Source organism: Pygocentrus nattereri, chromosome 19 (genome assembly GCF_015220715.1).
Source record: "Pygocentrus nattereri isolate fPygNat1 chromosome 19, fPygNat1.pri, whole genome shotgun sequence".
NCBI classification, from domain to species: Eukaryota; Metazoa; Chordata; class Actinopteri; order Characiformes; family Serrasalmidae; genus Pygocentrus; species Pygocentrus nattereri.
In genome coordinates this window covers 29,784,673-29,802,274 of record NC_051229.1, presented here as the reverse complement: position 1 = coordinate 29,802,274, position 17,602 = coordinate 29,784,673, and positions in this window count along the sequence as shown.

The window sequence follows — 17,602 nt, the reverse complement described above, 5'->3', positions numbered from 1 at the left end:
CAGAAGCCAGTTGAGGTGGTTCGGGCATCTGGTAAGGATGGCCTCTGGATGCCTCCCAAAGGAGGTGTTCCAGACATGTCAGACGGGGAGGAGACCCCAGGGAAGATGCAGGACATGTTGGAGGGATTATATCTCTCAACTGTCTTAGGAACGCCTCAGTATCCCTCCAGTAGAGCTGGACGAGGTGGCGGGGGAGAGGGAGGCCTGGGCCTCTTTACTTAGGCTGCTGCACCCATGACCTGGCTAAGCGGTCGAGGATGGATGGATGGATGGATGGATGGATATTTATACATGTAGTATTGTGGTGATTGCAGAATTTCCATCATGCTAAGAAACAACAAAAACAACAGCAACAACAACAACAATAATAATAATAATAATAATAATAATAATAATAATAGGCACCAGCTTCATTAGAAGATGTGAAATGGGCAGCCAGTCAAGTGTCAAGGGAAGTCTATTCTGGCTCCTGCAAAGGAGCAAAAGACAAACAGGTAGACTCCAATGAGATACACTGAGAAACTTGATCAAGGAGAAATTCCCAGAACAGATTATAACAGACTGAGAAAGGCTCATTGGATTTTTGATGGTCAGATGGTGTGTAAATTTACCAAATATGTCGAGAGATGTCTCTGCTGAAAAAGACAGAAAGCCATTAAAAGTTTCTTTTGGTTCCTGATGGTGTCACTAAGGCTGCGTATTTACAGCAGGTAAAAGAGGCCCAAATCTGATTTTCTGACCAAATCTTTTGTTTTGCTGTTCACATTATCTTTTAAAAGTGACATGTGTGCTACATCAGGCTGAACTGATCAGCTCCTAAACTGGCCCACATGTGCAAAAGGACAGATCTTCATGTGAGTCGTCCAGAGGTAAACAATTACGATGGCCAGCGAATGCCTGTCCCTCACGGAGGGTTCAGCTTCGTCGTCGCCCACATCACGTGAACGAAGTTCCAGTGGTTGACAGCTGGGCTCATCACCAACAATGCGTTTGAGTTCCCCGTAAAAAGGGCAAGTTATTCTTTGGTTCATGTTCTCAGGTTCTTTGAACTGGTCTTTGACGCTGCAGCCTCGGTCTCCTTTGGCCGTTTCAGTCGAAACCTCTTCGAAGATGAAGCGGTTGCAATGAGTTTCTCAAGGCGTCAGAGGCATGAAATGATGATGAATGTCGAGTTGGACTGATAAAAAAGTTGTATGAATTCCGAGTCCCTTCAGAAAAGTCAGATCGGAAATGCATCGGATTTCAAATTGGAATTGAAAAAGTCAGATTCAATGTTTTTGCTGTTCACACAGACACATCTGTGTCACACATGAAGGAACAGATTTGATATGAGCCACTTTTACCTGCTGTGTAAACTATATTGTGTGTAGATACAACAGTATAAAGGATTCATCTTCAAGTTGTGTCACGTTAGGTGCTTTGGGAGTCGTAGGAACTTTCTGTGGGCATGGGGATTGGTGCTCCCAATGCATTCCTTATCATTAACAAGACAATAGGTGTTAATCGCTTCACAGCAGGGGAGTGGGCTACATGGGGGCTGCTTTCCCTTCTGAAAATATTCGTAGCTTTATTCATTCCAGCGTTAATGGTTCAACAAGGGGACTGGGACTGATTCCAGCTGCATTTGATGGTTTTCTAATAGAATTTAACAGTGCAAGACAGGACACTTGTGGTCTCTAATTGTAGCAATTAAGACACTTACTGTTAGAGAGGAAAACCTTCAGGTTTAAATCCTAAAAGTTTTAAGGGCTTTTTTTCAGGAGGGTTGAGTTGGCTAAGAGAAATGGAGTTTCTGTTCCTGAGAACTGGATGGAGCAAAAATGAGCAGATTCATGAGTTACTTAATTCTTTTTAATCATACATAAAATAGCACAAAAAACACGATGGAGTGATTTTAGTTTGATGTTTTTACTTCATATACAAAAAAGTTGGGACGCTGTGCAAAATGTAAATAAAAACAAAATTCAGTGATGTGCACGTCATTCAAACCCAATATTTAATTGAAGATAGTACAAAGACAACATACTCAAAGTTGAAACTGAGAAATTATATTAGTTTTGAAAAATAATAGCCCATTTTGGATTTGGGGCCAAAAACAGGTTCCAAAAAAGTCAGGATGGGGTCTTGTTTAGCACTGTGTTTCATCACCTCTTCTTTTAACATCTCTCTGTTTGGGAACTGAGGAGACACCGTTTTGAAAGTGAAATGTTTTCCCATTTTGGCACAACATAGGATGTCAGCTGCTCAACAGTTCCGGGTCTCCTTGTTGTAATTTTAATTTCATAATGTGCCAAATGTTTTCAGTGGTGCCTGGTCTGGACTGAAGACAGGTCAGTTTAGCACCCAGACTCTTTTAATATGCAGCAATGTTGCTGAAATACATGCAGAATGATGGTGTGACAGTGTCTTGCTGAAATAATCAAGGCCTTCCCTCAAAAAGATGTCCTCTCAGCGACAGCATATTTTGCTTATATTGTTCAGCGCTAATGTTGCCTTCACTGATGAGCACGTCACCCATGCCATGTGCACTAATGCACCCCTATACCATCATGGATACTGACTTTTGAACTGTGCACTGATAACAAGCTGAGTGGTCTTTAGCCTGGAGAAATTTCAAATGTTGATCCATTGGACCACAGGACACTTTTCCACTTCCCCTTAATCCATTTTGAATGAGCTTGGGCCCAGAGAAGGTGGCAGCATTTCTGGATCCTGTTTATATATGATTTCTTCTTTGTGTTTAAAAATTTTAGTTAGCATTTGTGGATGCAGTGGTGAACTGTTTTCACAGACATTGGTTTTATGAAGTGTTTCTGAGCCCATGCAGTGATTTCCACTACAGAATCATGTCTATTTTTAATGCAGTGCTTTCTGAGGACTCAACCATCACAGCCAGCAAATACTGCTTTTTGGCCCTTAAATACAGAGTTTTCTCCAGATTCTCTGAATCTTATAATTATATTTTGTACCGTAGATGATGTAAATCAAAGGTTCTTTGCTATTTTATGTTAAGAAATATTATTCCTGAATTGTTACACTATTTGATTGTGCAGTCTTTCACAGAGCAGTGAACCCCTCATCATCTTTACTTCTGCAAGACTCAGCCTTTCTGAAAAGCTCTTGGCAATTAACCCACAGGTGTTTTGAAGCTTCACTCAACTTGGCCAGCCTTTTATTGCCCCATTTCAACTTTTTCGGAACATGTTGTTGGCATCAAATTCAAAATGGGTAAATATTTTTCAAAAAATATAAAAATTTCTCAGTTGTGACATTTGATTTGTTGTCTTCAATCATGTTCAATTAAATATAGGGTTTCCACGTTGTTTCTATTTACATTTTTCACAGCGTCACAACTTTTTTGGAAATGCAGTCGTATATAGGCAACTTTTTTAACTCGTGCCCACCCCCACCCCCCATTACTGTACTCAATTTCTCTTGGCCTGAGGGTGTCCAAAGGACCAATTTATTTTGATGTGTAACCTTTATAAAACTATAGCAAGTGATTATAACATTTTAATTTCTATGGCTGCACAACAACCCCAAACAAAGAAACTCTTTTCTGAGGTAAACATACATTTGTTTTGATGTAAAATCATGAATTATAATAAGTGGCTCATTATACCACATTATCCCCTAAATTAAATATATATAATATATCCACTTTAAAACAAGGGAATACTTGCTGGGAAAGTTTGCGATTATTTTCACAGTTTTGAGGGAAAAAAAGACAAGAGAAAATTAAAATATTATAGGGTAATATGTCCGAAATTTCAGAAAATAAAAAATGACAAAGATTTGACTTTCTGCTTGGCAAAATGTTAATATACCACTGGTGGGATGAACTGAATTTTAGATGCTTAATGCAGTTTAGATGCAGTATATCAAAGAATGGCTGTCATATTCCTGCCACGTATAGAGAGGTTTTAGATGCCAGAGCACATAAGAATAACAAACAAGATGCTTTAGTAAAGCAAGAATTGTAGACCCAAGGAGCCTCAATGTGTGCTGTTCAGGATTTTCTTTTCATAAAACGTAACATTTTAAGCAATACCTGCACTTTGATAGTGTTAGAAAATATAGTTTGATATAAAATATATTTTAATATAATTTTAGTTTAATCTGTTTGAAAACTCCATTTTATCTCTGGGCACAATGACAGCTATTGTAGTGCCAAAAATTTGAGGTTTTTCCACAGTCATTCTTCAGCACACAGTATTTACTATAAACCTTGGTGAATCAGTACGGGGAATTAGAATATGGGGAAGTGAAGGACCTCACAGACCTGGCTTGTATCAGTCACTCACTCACATTGAGTAAGTTGAAGACACACCACAAGGGGGCGCTTTTGGCACACAAATAAATGCACCTAATCAATATATATCTGTATTCAGATGATAGCACTATCACCTTAGATCTAAAATTTGGACTACTCAATATAAGGTCACTAAACCAAAAGCAGTCGTTGTAAATTAAATTATAAGCGATCATAAATTTGACATTTTCTGTCTCACTGAAATGAGTTAGACCAGATGAATATTTAAATAAAGCCGCCCCTGTAGGCTATAATTATGCACATAGGCCAAGATTATCAGGCAAGGGAGGTGGAGTATGTGTACTTTACCAAAATACTCTCGATATTAGTCAGAAAGAATGTGACACTTTCACTTCCTTTGAGGTTCCTTTCCATTCACATTACAAATCTGGTCACAAAAAAGAACGCGTTTTCATTATTTAACATCTACAGACCACCGGGGCCCTACGCTGAATTTTTAAAATAATTTATTGATTTCGCTGCAAACCTGGCTGTGTGCAATGATAAAGTAATAATTGTAGGAGATTTTAATATTCACTTTTAGAAAGCAGATGACCCACTAAAAAGGCATTTACTTCAATTCTAGACTCTGTTAGTATTACCCAAAATGTAACCGGGCCTACACACTACTGTAGTCACACGTTAGATTTACCACCCCAATTCCAATGAAGTTGGGACGTTGTGTAAAACATAAATAAAAACAGAATACGATGATTTGCAAATCCTTTTCAACCTATATTCAATTCAATACACTACAAAGACAAGATATTTAATGTTCAAACAGATAAACTTTATTGTTTTTTGTAAATATTCACTCATTTTGAATTTGATGCCTGCAACACATTCTAAAGAAGTTGGGACAGGGGCAACAAAAGACTGGGAAAGTTGAGGAATGCTCAAAAAACACCTGTTTGGAACATTCCACAGGTGAACAGGTTAATTGGAAACAGGTGAGTGTCATGATTGGGTATAAAGGGAGCATCCCTGAAAGGCTCAGTCGTTCACAAGCGAGGACGGGCGAGGTTCACCACTTTGTGAACAACTGCGTGAGCAAATAGTCCAACAGTTTAAGAACAACGTTTCTCAACGTGCAACTGCAAGGAATTTAGGGATTTCATCACCTTCAGTCCATAATATCATCAAAAGATTCAGAGAATCTGGAGAAATCTCTGCAAGTAAGCAGCAAGGCAGAAAACCAACATTGAATGCCCGTGACCTTCGATCCCTCAGGCGGCACTGCATTAAAAACCGACATCATTCTGTAACGGATGGTCTGGGGGTGTGTTAGTGCCCATGGCATGGGTAACCTGCACATCTGTGAAGGCACTATTAATGCTGAAAGGTACATACAGGTTTTGGAGCAACATCTGCTGCCATCCAAGCGACGTCTTTTTCAGGGACGTCCTGCTTATTTCAGCAAGACGATGCCAAGCCACATTCTGCACGTGTTACAACAGCGTGGCTTCATAGTACAAGAGTGCAGGTACTAGACTGGCCTGCCTGCAGTCCAGACCTGTCTCCCATTGAAAATGTGTGGCGCATTATGAAGCACAAAATACGACAACGGAGACCCCGGACTGCTGAGCTACTGAAGTTGTACATCAAGCAAGAATGGGAAAGAATTCCACCTACAAAGCTTCAACAATTCGTGTCCTCAGTTCCCAAACACTTATTGAGTGTTGTTAAAAGGAAAGGTGATGTAACACAGTGGTAAACATGCCCCTGTCCCAACTTCTTTGGAACGTGTTGCAGGCATCAAATTGAAAATGAGTGAATATTTGCAAAAAACAATCAAATTTATCCATTTGAACATTAAATATCTTGTCTTTGTAGTGTATTCAATTGAATATAGGTTGAAAAGGATTTGCAAATCATTGTATTCTGTTTTTATTTATGTTTTACACAACATCCCAACTTCATTGGAATCGGGGTTGTAGGTAGTTTGACCAGAGGAGGATGGGTACCCCCTGGAGAGCCTGGTTCCTCCCAACGTTTCTTCCTCAGTTCTGAGGGAGTTTTTCCTTGCCACTGTCACCCCTGGCTTGTCCGGAAGTCTGTGAAGCTGCTTTGTGACAACCTCTGTTGTAAAAAGTGCTATACAAATAAATTTGATTTGATGATTTGATGAGTGCATCAATGAAATTTTATGTCCTATTACAATATAAAATCCAAATCTGTGCTGCATGGACACTGTATGTCCAAACGTTTGCAGGCACCTGCTTGTCCAGCGTTTCTTCTGAAATGAAGGGTATTATTAAATCCTCTTTTGTTGCAGCAACATCCTCTACTCTTCTATGAAGGCTTCAAACTAATGTGAGGATTTGATTGTGTTAATCAGCAAGAGCGTTAGTGAGGTCAGCTACTGAATTACGGAATGCCACTCCCACTCGTCTCAAAGGTGTTGGTTGAAGCTTTATTACTCCAGAGAGCACAATTCCACTACTCCACTGTTTCAGTCATGTTAGTGCCAAAAATAGTAAGCTTTTTATAGTCATTCAACAGTGCACAGTCAGTATTGCTCTCAGCCTTGGTAAATCAGAGTAGATGCTTCGTTATAATACTCTCCTCACAGTATTCCCCAAGTGCACATGCAGTGATGCAAAAGAGAGCAGTGACCACTTGTTGGCCTTTGCACTTGGTCCATAAATCACAAGAGCTGCTTTTTTAATGCCGAAGTTTATGGAGTTTATGGTGGGAGTAAAAGTTGTTGAGTATGAGTTTTGGAGGTAAAAAGTAGAAAAGTTTTAGAGAAAAAAAAATAGTATAAAGTTTTAGAGGTAAGAGCATTAGCATGCATTTCAGACATTGACAGTGGACAGTCAGTCTGATGGGGTTGGAATCAGAATATAAAATCTTTGCTTTGTTTGGGAGTGTGATAAAAAGTTCCCAAGATAATCCACGGAGCGACACCTGTCCTGATTTCACCCTCGCCTCTGGTGCCTCCCGTATCTCACACTTTGCAGCGTCTTAAATGACAAACAGCCAGTTAGCATCAGTGCTGCTAAAATGTTGCTGAATCACAGAAAAATGTTTTGTACATAAATTCAGAAGCGACTCTGGCCTTAAGCAGTTTCGCTCCAAAAACATGGAAAACTGACATCTTCTCTCTAAACTTACTTTTAGAAAAGAACATTGTTCTTGATGTTGAAAGGAGGGAAATCATGATAATATCTCTGCTGCAATAACTGGCCACTTTATTAGAAACCCCTTCCCCTGCAGCCCATCTGATGGTCCACTGCTATAATAACATCTGTTCAGCATTGATCTGTGATCAGAAAATGACTAAAGATGAATGGGATTAAAGGATTAACACTTAAATGAACTCCAGTCTGTAATTGCACAGTACACAAATCTATAATTCCCATGAATTACAGAGAACCCACTTCTACATGTTTTAATGTTTGTTCAATGGACCATCTTAAGAAAACAACATAAAACATGGCTGTGCAAAAGTGGAAGTACAGGTGAATATTTCAAATAAAGTGAATAATGAGTGTCTCAGCAGGAAGTAAATACTGTTGAACCTCTTCAAATGTACAAAATAGACAATGCAAAGCAAATCCATAACTATTTATATAATAACTTGTTATATTTTGAGTTATATAAGGCTTTAAAGAAAAAGAAAATTTGAGTCACATAGATCCAGGGACAGTAGCACTCAACAGTATTTAGGCTATATTGGCATGGCTAAAGGAACAAAATCACTGTCCAGGCCTTAAAGGCTCTGCTTACTCTAGCATTGCAGAGGTGTAGCCTTTAACTTGGAGATTTGTGCCAGCTGTGCCATTTGGCAGGGTTTCCCTGAGGACACAATTGGCCGTGTTCCCGTTGGCAAGAAGGGATGGTAGAGTCCCGGTTTTTGTTGCTGCTATGTGACATCGTGGCCAATCAAGAGTCTACATGGGTTGTGGGCTTCTTCTCTGAATGTGTTTCAACTGGGAATGTAGGCCTTTCTCTGCCATGGTCTGACCTTTTAAGATGCAAAACACCTCTTTGACCTGGCTTGTATCACTTATTCACTCAGTCATTCACTTAGTCACTCACTCACTCACTCACTCACTCACTCACTCACTCACTCACTCACTCACTCACTCACTCACGTTGAGCAAGTTGAAGATTCTCCACAAGGGGCACAGTAATAGTTTTAAAGTGGTGCTTTGCATCAATGACACTGTGTGTCCCTCTTTATCATGGTCCAAAGAATATAGGCGTTTCAATAGCCTGTCACTGAATGAAATATAAACCTCACATGTCCTAAAGTTTGTCATAGTTTTTCCTCTGATATCAAAGGTATTAATAGGGAGTTTGTCCTCCTTTGCTGCAATAACAGCCCCTAGGATCACATCTTCTGTGATAGCTTTACACTGGATTTTGGAATATCGCTGTGGATGATTTAGTGCATTTGGGGCTAGAGAGGTCAGGTGCTATTGTTGGATAAGCAGCCCCATAATTTCAAGGAATTTAGTTCTAATGCTCCACAGCCACCACATGCACACTAGTGAGCACACACACTAGGGGGCAGTGAGGACACTGGCCTGGAGCACTGAGCAGCCCTATCCGCAGTGCCCGGGGAGCAGTTGGGGGTTAGGTGCCTTGCTCAAGGTCACCTCAGTCATGTACTATCATCTCTGGGGAACAACTAGCGACCTTCTGGTCATAAGGCCGGTTCCCTAACCTCCAGCCCACAACTGCTCCATGACAATAATTTTGATGTGCTCAGAAAAGATATATCTTAATTCGGTGTCTATAATAGAATGTTACCATATTGCCCAACCCTACTTATACTGAGCCTGCCTCTATAACAATCAACACAATGCTGATAACTCTCTTTAAGCACACAAATAATTATCCTAGTCAGAATCGTTTAAGTTGTGGCATTAGGAATGTTCAATGCTCCCAAAAACTGCGTTACATAAAGTTATTACATAAAATGGTTGCAAAAGACGCATGGTAGATAGCAATGTAGGCTACAGTGAATGACAGTTGTAAAGCAAAAGAATGATGTACTTCAAAATGATTAATTAAATTCTTAATTATTTGTAAATGAATAGAAATGCTCTGATGACTGCTAAGTTTGGGCCTTAAATGTCAAAAAAACTAAGATGATAATGATAATATTAATATTATCTAGCCCACCAATGGGATTCTAGTGGTCTGTTATTTAAAATTAATGGTGATTTACTATTGACTTACACCGTTTCGCTGTTGTAAACTGAATTTGATCTTTTGAAGCTTGTGAAAAAGCTATAAACATACACTGACCAGCCACTTTAGTAAAAGGTTGGACCCCTTTTGCCTTCAGACCTGCTTTAATTCTTCATGGCACACTTTCAACAAGGTGTTGGAAACGTTCCTCAGAGATTCTGGTTGGTTATTTGAGTTCCTGTTGCCTTTCTATCATGTGGAACCAGTCTGCCCATTCTCCTCTGACCTCTCACATCCACAAGGCATTTTCGTCCACACAACTGACCGCTCACTGGATATTTCCTCTTTTTCGGACGTTTTTCTCTGTAAACCCCAGAGATGGTTGTGCGTGAAAATCCCAGCAGATCAGCAGTTTCTGAAATACTCAGACCAGCCTGTCTGGCACCAACAACCACGCCACGTTCAAAGCCACTTAAATCACCTGTCTTCCCCGTTCTGATGCTCGGTCTGCACTTCAGCAAGTTGTCTTGACCACCTCTACATGCCTAAATGCATTGAGCTGCAGCCATGTGATTGGCTGATTAGCTATTTGTGTTAACAAGCAACTGAACAGGTGTTCACTTTACCTAATAAAGTGGCCAGTGAGTGCATATCCAAAATACATATGCACACAATATTTTACCTTATAGCTGTTTGACAGCATTCAGCTGCCACTACTGCTTTCCTTTTCTAATGAGCTGCAATGCATTGATCAGACAACCACGAAAGACTTTTTGAAGGCCTAGAGGAACATCTGTGGGTCCACTCATTGGAATTGAAAATGTGATTGTTATCTCATGTTAGGCCTTCAGTTCAGCTCCTGAAGACATAAGTAATGGGAACTATCAACTATAAAATTCCGACTGGACTGGATTTTGTTTTGTGTTGGGTTTGTTTCCAACCAAAATTGAAAATCACCATAAATGATTTTTGGTCATTTCTTTTGGTCCATTCATCATTAAATTTACATACAATGTGAACGCCAACATGTATTTTCAAATTATGTTATATATATATATATATATATATATATATATATATATATATATATATATATATATATAAATAAAACATACATTTATATAGCTGGATCCAATACCAACATGGTGAGTTCTGCAAAGTTCTAACATCATTATAGTGCATGCAGTAGGTATTTTTTCCACTTTGCTTTGATATGATTCTCCATCGTGCTGTGCATGTCTTCATCTCTCTAACCTCTGTTGACTGTTGCATTCTGTCATTATTACAGCTGACGTTTGCACTTTGATAAGTCTCAAGTGGCGCTCAGCCATGGAGTCAGGAATTTGAATCCATTAACATTTCATTCAGCCTTTACCTGCTGCCATCGCTTGATGCCATTTCCAATACGACGACACTTACATCAGCAATGAGCAAGTTAAAAGACCCTCCGCCAGGAAAAAAAAAAACAAAAACCAAAAAAAAAACAAAAAAAAAACAAGACTGACACATCACAGCACATTCGTTCAAATGGAGGATTATTTCAACAGGGCTTTGCTTGCTGTCGGCTTCAATATATAGGAAGTGAAAAGGAAATTACTTGCAATTAGTATACAGTACATGCCTTGTCAATTTTCATCCTTCAAGCGCAGGGAAAGAGACGATGCTGGCGCTGAACAGAGGCATGCATTCTAAAATCTCGGTGGCATGTTGGTTGTTTAGGAATCAAAGGAACTCTGGAGAAGCTGACATTTAGGCAAAATTCACAGGGGATGTTTTTAGCCTTAGGTGAAACACTAACCATGTCTTGCCTCATTATTTATTTATCTGTTTATTCTTTTCATATTAGAATGACTTATGTATCCATCTGGCTCTAGAACTCCGCCCAGCATCTGTGCCTTAGGACATTCCCATGGCTCTGGTCTTTGATCCCTCTCATATATCTCATCAAAGTGGAGCTCCAATAAAAAGCAGTATGTGCCATTCAGGCCTTGGCTGTTTCCAAAGAAGCAGGGTGAATCCTTTTGCTTGCTCTCCTCTGTCTTTGGCCCAAGCTCTCCTCCTCCTTCCTAAGTCTGTGCTTATTTTCAGGGCATCATGGGTACTTTATGCAATTTTTTTAGCTTAGATGGAGATTTTGAAACATTAAAATTTCATGTGTGGACCGCCAGCTGCAGCTCGGAGCAATTGCAACTGCAGAGCAATTAACAAACTCGTTGTGATTAGCGATGTTGAAACACGCAGACCAGAAAATTTGTTTTAGAACCAACTATCCAGACAGACGCTACTCAGACCACCACGGCGTGATGATCATTTCATTACTTCATTAGATTTTTACAGTGGGAACAGCCGCAGTCAGTCTAGAATCCGTGGATATTTCGTCTAATAGCCATTAATGGATTTTCGGGAAGATGCTTTAGGACGAGCTGTTTGAAATGCTTTCTTGCCCAATGCCCCAGAAGGAAGCCACATAACTAACAGCAGTGGTACATTATCCTTTATCACTGTGGAAAACATCACATCTCCAAAATGGTAACTTTACAGGAGAAGGAAAAACAAATACATTCATTTTAATGAAAGTCAATGGAACCAGAATTTTTTTCCAGGTCATTTCTGGTCGTGTTTTAGTCCATTCATCATGGAATTTACACACAATGTAAAGGGTAACAGGTTTTTGGAATTCATTCATATTCCTTCCATGTGTATGCTAGCAAAAAGCCCAACATACAGCAATACTGACCTGCAGAACACGACAAATAACATTACAAATTATGATATTTGGTCCCTTTAACATCACATTATGGAAGATTGTAAAGGTCTGTGATATTCCCCAGACGTTTTTAGACATAGCACTTTAATTAGATTTTTATGTTTATAAGGATAGCATGCAATAAAACTGATTTCATTTGATATTGACGGAAACTGAATGATCCAGCACCCAAATAGTAGCTGCTCTGTGAGGGTCCATGGGGGTCCTGACCACTTAAGAACAGGGTAAAAGTGGGCTTACAAAGTATCCCATCCAATCACAGAATTCAGGTGCTCCAGTCACTTCCATGGCCTCAGGTGTGTAAAGCCGAGCCCCTAGGCCTGCAGACTGCTTCTACAGACATTAGTGAAAGAATGGGTCGCTCTCAGGAGCTCAGTGAATGCCAGCGTGGTACCGTGATCGGACGCCACCTGTGTCCAGGTCCAGTTGTGAAATTTCCTCACTACTAAATATTCCACATAGTATTTTCTACCCAATGCAAAAGCTTCAGCCTCGAGACTTACAGAAACACCATGCATAGATCATCATGTTACTTTCTAAGCTTTGTGTTTTGTGATTTGTTTTTATTTAAGATGTCAACTAATTTCTGTAGGTATCCATGCGAAGTTCGGGACTGTTTTCTTGCTATGCTAAATCTTCAGCCTTAAGGCTGTCACGAATGGCTCCTCCCACTCCATGTGCGTTTGTTTTGGTTTTGTTACTCTGCCCTTGAATGTGTTCACCTGTCCCTCATTGTCCCGTGTGTTTAAGCCCTGTGTTTGCCAGTCTTTGTATGAATGTATTGGTCTATGTTTGTTTGCTTGCTTGAGTCTGTTTATAGTTTGTCGTGTCTGTCCCCCGATCTGTCCGTATTGGCTCTTTGACTCTGGACCGTCTTGACTACGACCCTGGATTTGCCCATAATAAATCTCGCTTATCTCAGCGTGTGCGTCCGCCTCCTCGCTCCCCGTTACAAAGGCTTATAATGACATCATTTACCACAGAATGCGTCACTTTCTCATAGAAATGTTTTAGGGTCCACGACTTGGATTGATTTAAAATATGGATTCGATTTTGTAAGATGAATTATAACAACCAGGCAACTGTTTTCTAGCTAATGCTACTCTATCAGCTTTGAGACTTGGAAAAATGGCACACAAATGGGAAGTGTTGTTTTGTCATGGCCAATACCATAACATGATTTTAATTAATTAATTAAATATTAATTAAATATAGGCAAAGGACTACTTAAATTCACTATGCTAATTTAGCAACTGTTTAGCAACTAATAGGAAAGCTTCAGTTTTGAGGCTCTAAAGAAAGCTGTTCATGAAAAAGGTGAGCACACCTTTTATAATTTATAATATTTATAAATATTTAAACATAAATATTTGTTAAGGATGCTTTTGTAATATATATATATATATATATATATATATATATATATATTCATATTCATATATTCATACATGCTGAACACTGATCTACACAATAGACAATACTTGCTGCAGTTTGACTTTTCATTGCTCAGAGGGACAGCACTAAATCGGGGCTGTTCCAGCTTTGGATAAGATGACAGTAATGGTAGTTTTCTACAGTCAGTACCAACAAAGCCAAGCTGACAGGACTTTCTTTGCTTTGCCCCTTGGCTTACTATTCAGACTACAATCTGACCCAGTGGGCCATCTCTGTTATCACAGGCAACTTCTTCCTGAGTATGTGAGGAAAAGAATATCCACAGAACTGTCTTGCCATGATCTAAGCAGAAATACTTATACACCTACACACATGCATGCTTTTAGGTGTCCACAGCCAGTTGGAGAAGGTTTTACTGGTGAAATATATTGTTTTGCTCTTATTTTTTTTCTTTAATAATTACCGTGAACTCGTAGTAGCTAACAGCTAACATTTTAAAATATTTTGACATGGTGTAGATATGACAGCGTTCACTGCTGAGGGTTTGAGTATTCTGTCAGTTTTGACCATCAATTACTCACGAATATATCCTTGGACTTACCCTGGCAGTCCAAGCAGAATTGCTCAGATGCACAAATGTCATATACTGACTTTTATTAATTGTTGTTGAGGTGTTTGAAGGAATTTATCAAAAAAGATGAACAGCACTGAAGATACTGATGGAAGATTACAATGGAAGATACTGGAAGGCACGGTGCTTGTCAAGTGGGGCAGTCGTGAGCTGGAGGTTAGGGAACTGGCCCTGTGCCGGTTCGATCCCCAGTGCCGACAGCACATGACTGAGGTGTCCTTGAGCAAGACACCTAACCCCCAACTGCTCCCCGGGCGCCGTGGACAGGGCTGCCCACCGCTCCGGGCAAGTGTGCTCACTGCCCCCTATTGTGTGTGTGTATTCACTAGTGTGTATGTGGTGTTTCACTTCACGGATGGGTTAAACGCAGAGGTGGAATTTCCCCGTTTGTGGGATTAAAAAAGTATCACTTAACTTAACTGAGGGGTTGGTCAGAGGAAACTGAAGACATGCTACAATCACTAGATTTAAATTCCATTGCAAACTAGTAGGACTATATTGTTGGGAACGGTGTGAACAACAACAACAACAACAACAACAACAACAACAACAACAACAATTGAATCACTTCAATTGGCTTGTAAACAGCTGTAAAGAACATGGAAAACAATGAAACCAAAAGTGTAAGGTGGTCCTCAAGCCTGGAGATGGAGCTGCAGAATACTGATGAACTCTCTTGAGGCAGTCTTGAGGAAATCTATGGCACCAGAATACTGAAGTTGTTTTCCAATGTTTTCCAATGGCCAGCAGCTCAGTAATGAAGGATACTGCTTTACAGTTTGTAGTAGCTCTCAAAATTAAAAGCAAAGGTTCCAAATTGTCATCAAGGACAGGTGAGCACCATTGTTCACACCACGGCTTGAAAGAAATTTGAATAAAACAGGCCCCAGTGGTCATCAAAGGTGATGCTCGTAGCACTGTTCATTGATAACTGGTTAAGCATACTGCCATTTAAAAGCATTTTAATAGAATTCCATTTCCTGAAAAACCAAGAAAACACATCTGTGAAACAGAAAAGACCAAGGTCATTTCTACTGCTGCACAAATAGGGCCGTGGCAGTTATTTTACGGTCATTGATTTTTCATTTGATTGAGGACTGAGGCAAATATATGCAACATTAAATAATAAAAAAGAGCAGAAAATATTTTATGTGAAATATAATGCTTAAAAACCCTCTAACAGATGTAATAATATGTTTAGTAAGTAGTGTGTTGGTGATTTTTAATTTTTTTTTAATGTGGCAGTTCTCCTGAGCCTTTGCAGCTGACTTGTAGCTAAAGCCCAAAGACAGTTCAACTAACTCTTTATTTTACAACCTCATTTCCAAAAAAGTTTTGGACACTGAAAAATGTAGATAAAAACAACATGCAATGATGTGCAAATCATTTAAACCCTTTATTTTAGGTTGAAGCTTCAAAGACATCATATCAAATGTTGAAACCGAGAAATATGATAGTTTTTTAATTTGATGTCATCAACACATTCAAAAAAAAAAATGTAGGTAGGGGCAAGAAAAGGCTAATCAATTTGTGAAATAATTGTGAAATACACCTGGTGTTTAATTGGCAACAGGTCTGTAACATGATGGGTATAAAAAAAGCATCTCAGAGAGGCTGAGCCTTTCAGAAATAATGAGGAGGGGTTCACCACTCAGTGAAAGACTACACAGGCAACTAGTGCAACAATAAAAGAATAATGTTTCTCAGCATAAGACTTTTGCTTTTCATCATTTACCATCCATAATATCATTAAAATATTCAGAAAATCTGGAGAAATCTCTATATGTAAGGGATAAGGCCAAAAACCAGTATTTGCTGGTGGTGATTTTTGGGCCCTCAGACAGCACTGCATTAAAAACAGACATGATTCTGTAGTGGAAACACTTCTGAAAACTACTGCCTATAAAAACGGTTCAGTGCTGCATCCACAACTTAAACTCTTAAATGCAAAGAAGAAACCACATATAAACAGGATCCAGAAATGCTGCCACCTTCTCTGAGCCTGAGCTCATTTAAAATGGACTGAGACGGAGTGGAAAAATGTCCAGTCGTTCCAAAGAATCAACATTTAAAATTATTTTTGGAAATCGTGGAAAATCCTCTGGACTAAAGACCACTCAGCTTGTTATCAGTACACAGTTCAAAAGCCAGTATTCAGTTTTTTTTTCTCTATAATTTTTTTTCATTTCCACATGTAAACAATATCTGGTCCATCTAAATACCTCTGCTGATGAAATGCATTCGGTAACACAGGACCAGTAAGTTCTAGGTATTTACCATGTAAATGAGAGGTACAAATTCCAAAATGCCTTGTAATTAATCGTAGTAACATTATTAAATATATGGACATTGAAAAGACTAAAATGTTTTAGATAATAAACTGATAAAGGACAGATAAAATATCATCTGTTTAGGTGTGTCACAGTTTCTTCCTTGTTCCAGAGTGCGTCTATTTCGTACCCCTCTGTTGTAGCCATGTGCTTTTGTTGTTGGCGCTCCACCTGTGTGTAGCTCCGCCCTTTCATTTGTCCCAGGTGTTTCTTGTTTCCCCTCAGTGTGTTTTTACCTCTGTGCTTGTTCAGTCTCCTTGACTTGCATTGTGAATGTCACCCTGTTGCTTATTTTCTTTGATCTTGTTAGGTTTTGCTTCATTATGGACTTTTCTAAAAACCAATTCCAGACCAAACGGTGAAGCAGGGAGTTTGCAAGAACGTATTAAGGAGAATGAGTTCCGACTTCAGGAGAGTTACCATCTGCTCCATTGGCTTCAGTTGTTGTTCCCTGGTAAGGAGACAAAGGCTACTTTGCTCTCGGCCCAGCCTGTGCGGCCAAGCCTGCGTTGCCTCCTTGTTCCAGAGTGTGTCTGTTTCTTCCCCTGTTCTAGCCATGTGCTTTTGTTCTTTTTATTCTCTGCCTCCTCCCTGGTCCTGCCCCCTTATTATCTGCTCCACCTGCCTGTAGCTCCGCCCTCTCATTTGTCCCAGGTGTTTCTTGTTTCCCCTCAGTGTATTTATACCCCTGGGTTTGTTTCATTGTGAATTCCACCCTGTTGCCTTTCTTTCTTTTCTTAAGTTTTATTTCATCAAAAACTTCTGCTCCTCAGTTTTTGTATTGGGCTAAATCTGATTTGAATAAATCAACTTGCACTTGCATCCCACCTTCAATGTTACAAGCTAGAATACCACAGTGGTCAGTACAAACATGCTGGCGCATCAATTTACTGGGAAAGTTGTGTGTAAAATGACAACACCGTAGTGGTTTTGTGAGATAAATAGTAAAAACTTAAAAGGACAATACGAATCGTCGCATTTTTCACAACCTATTTTCACTTCTATGTAATAGACAAGTACAA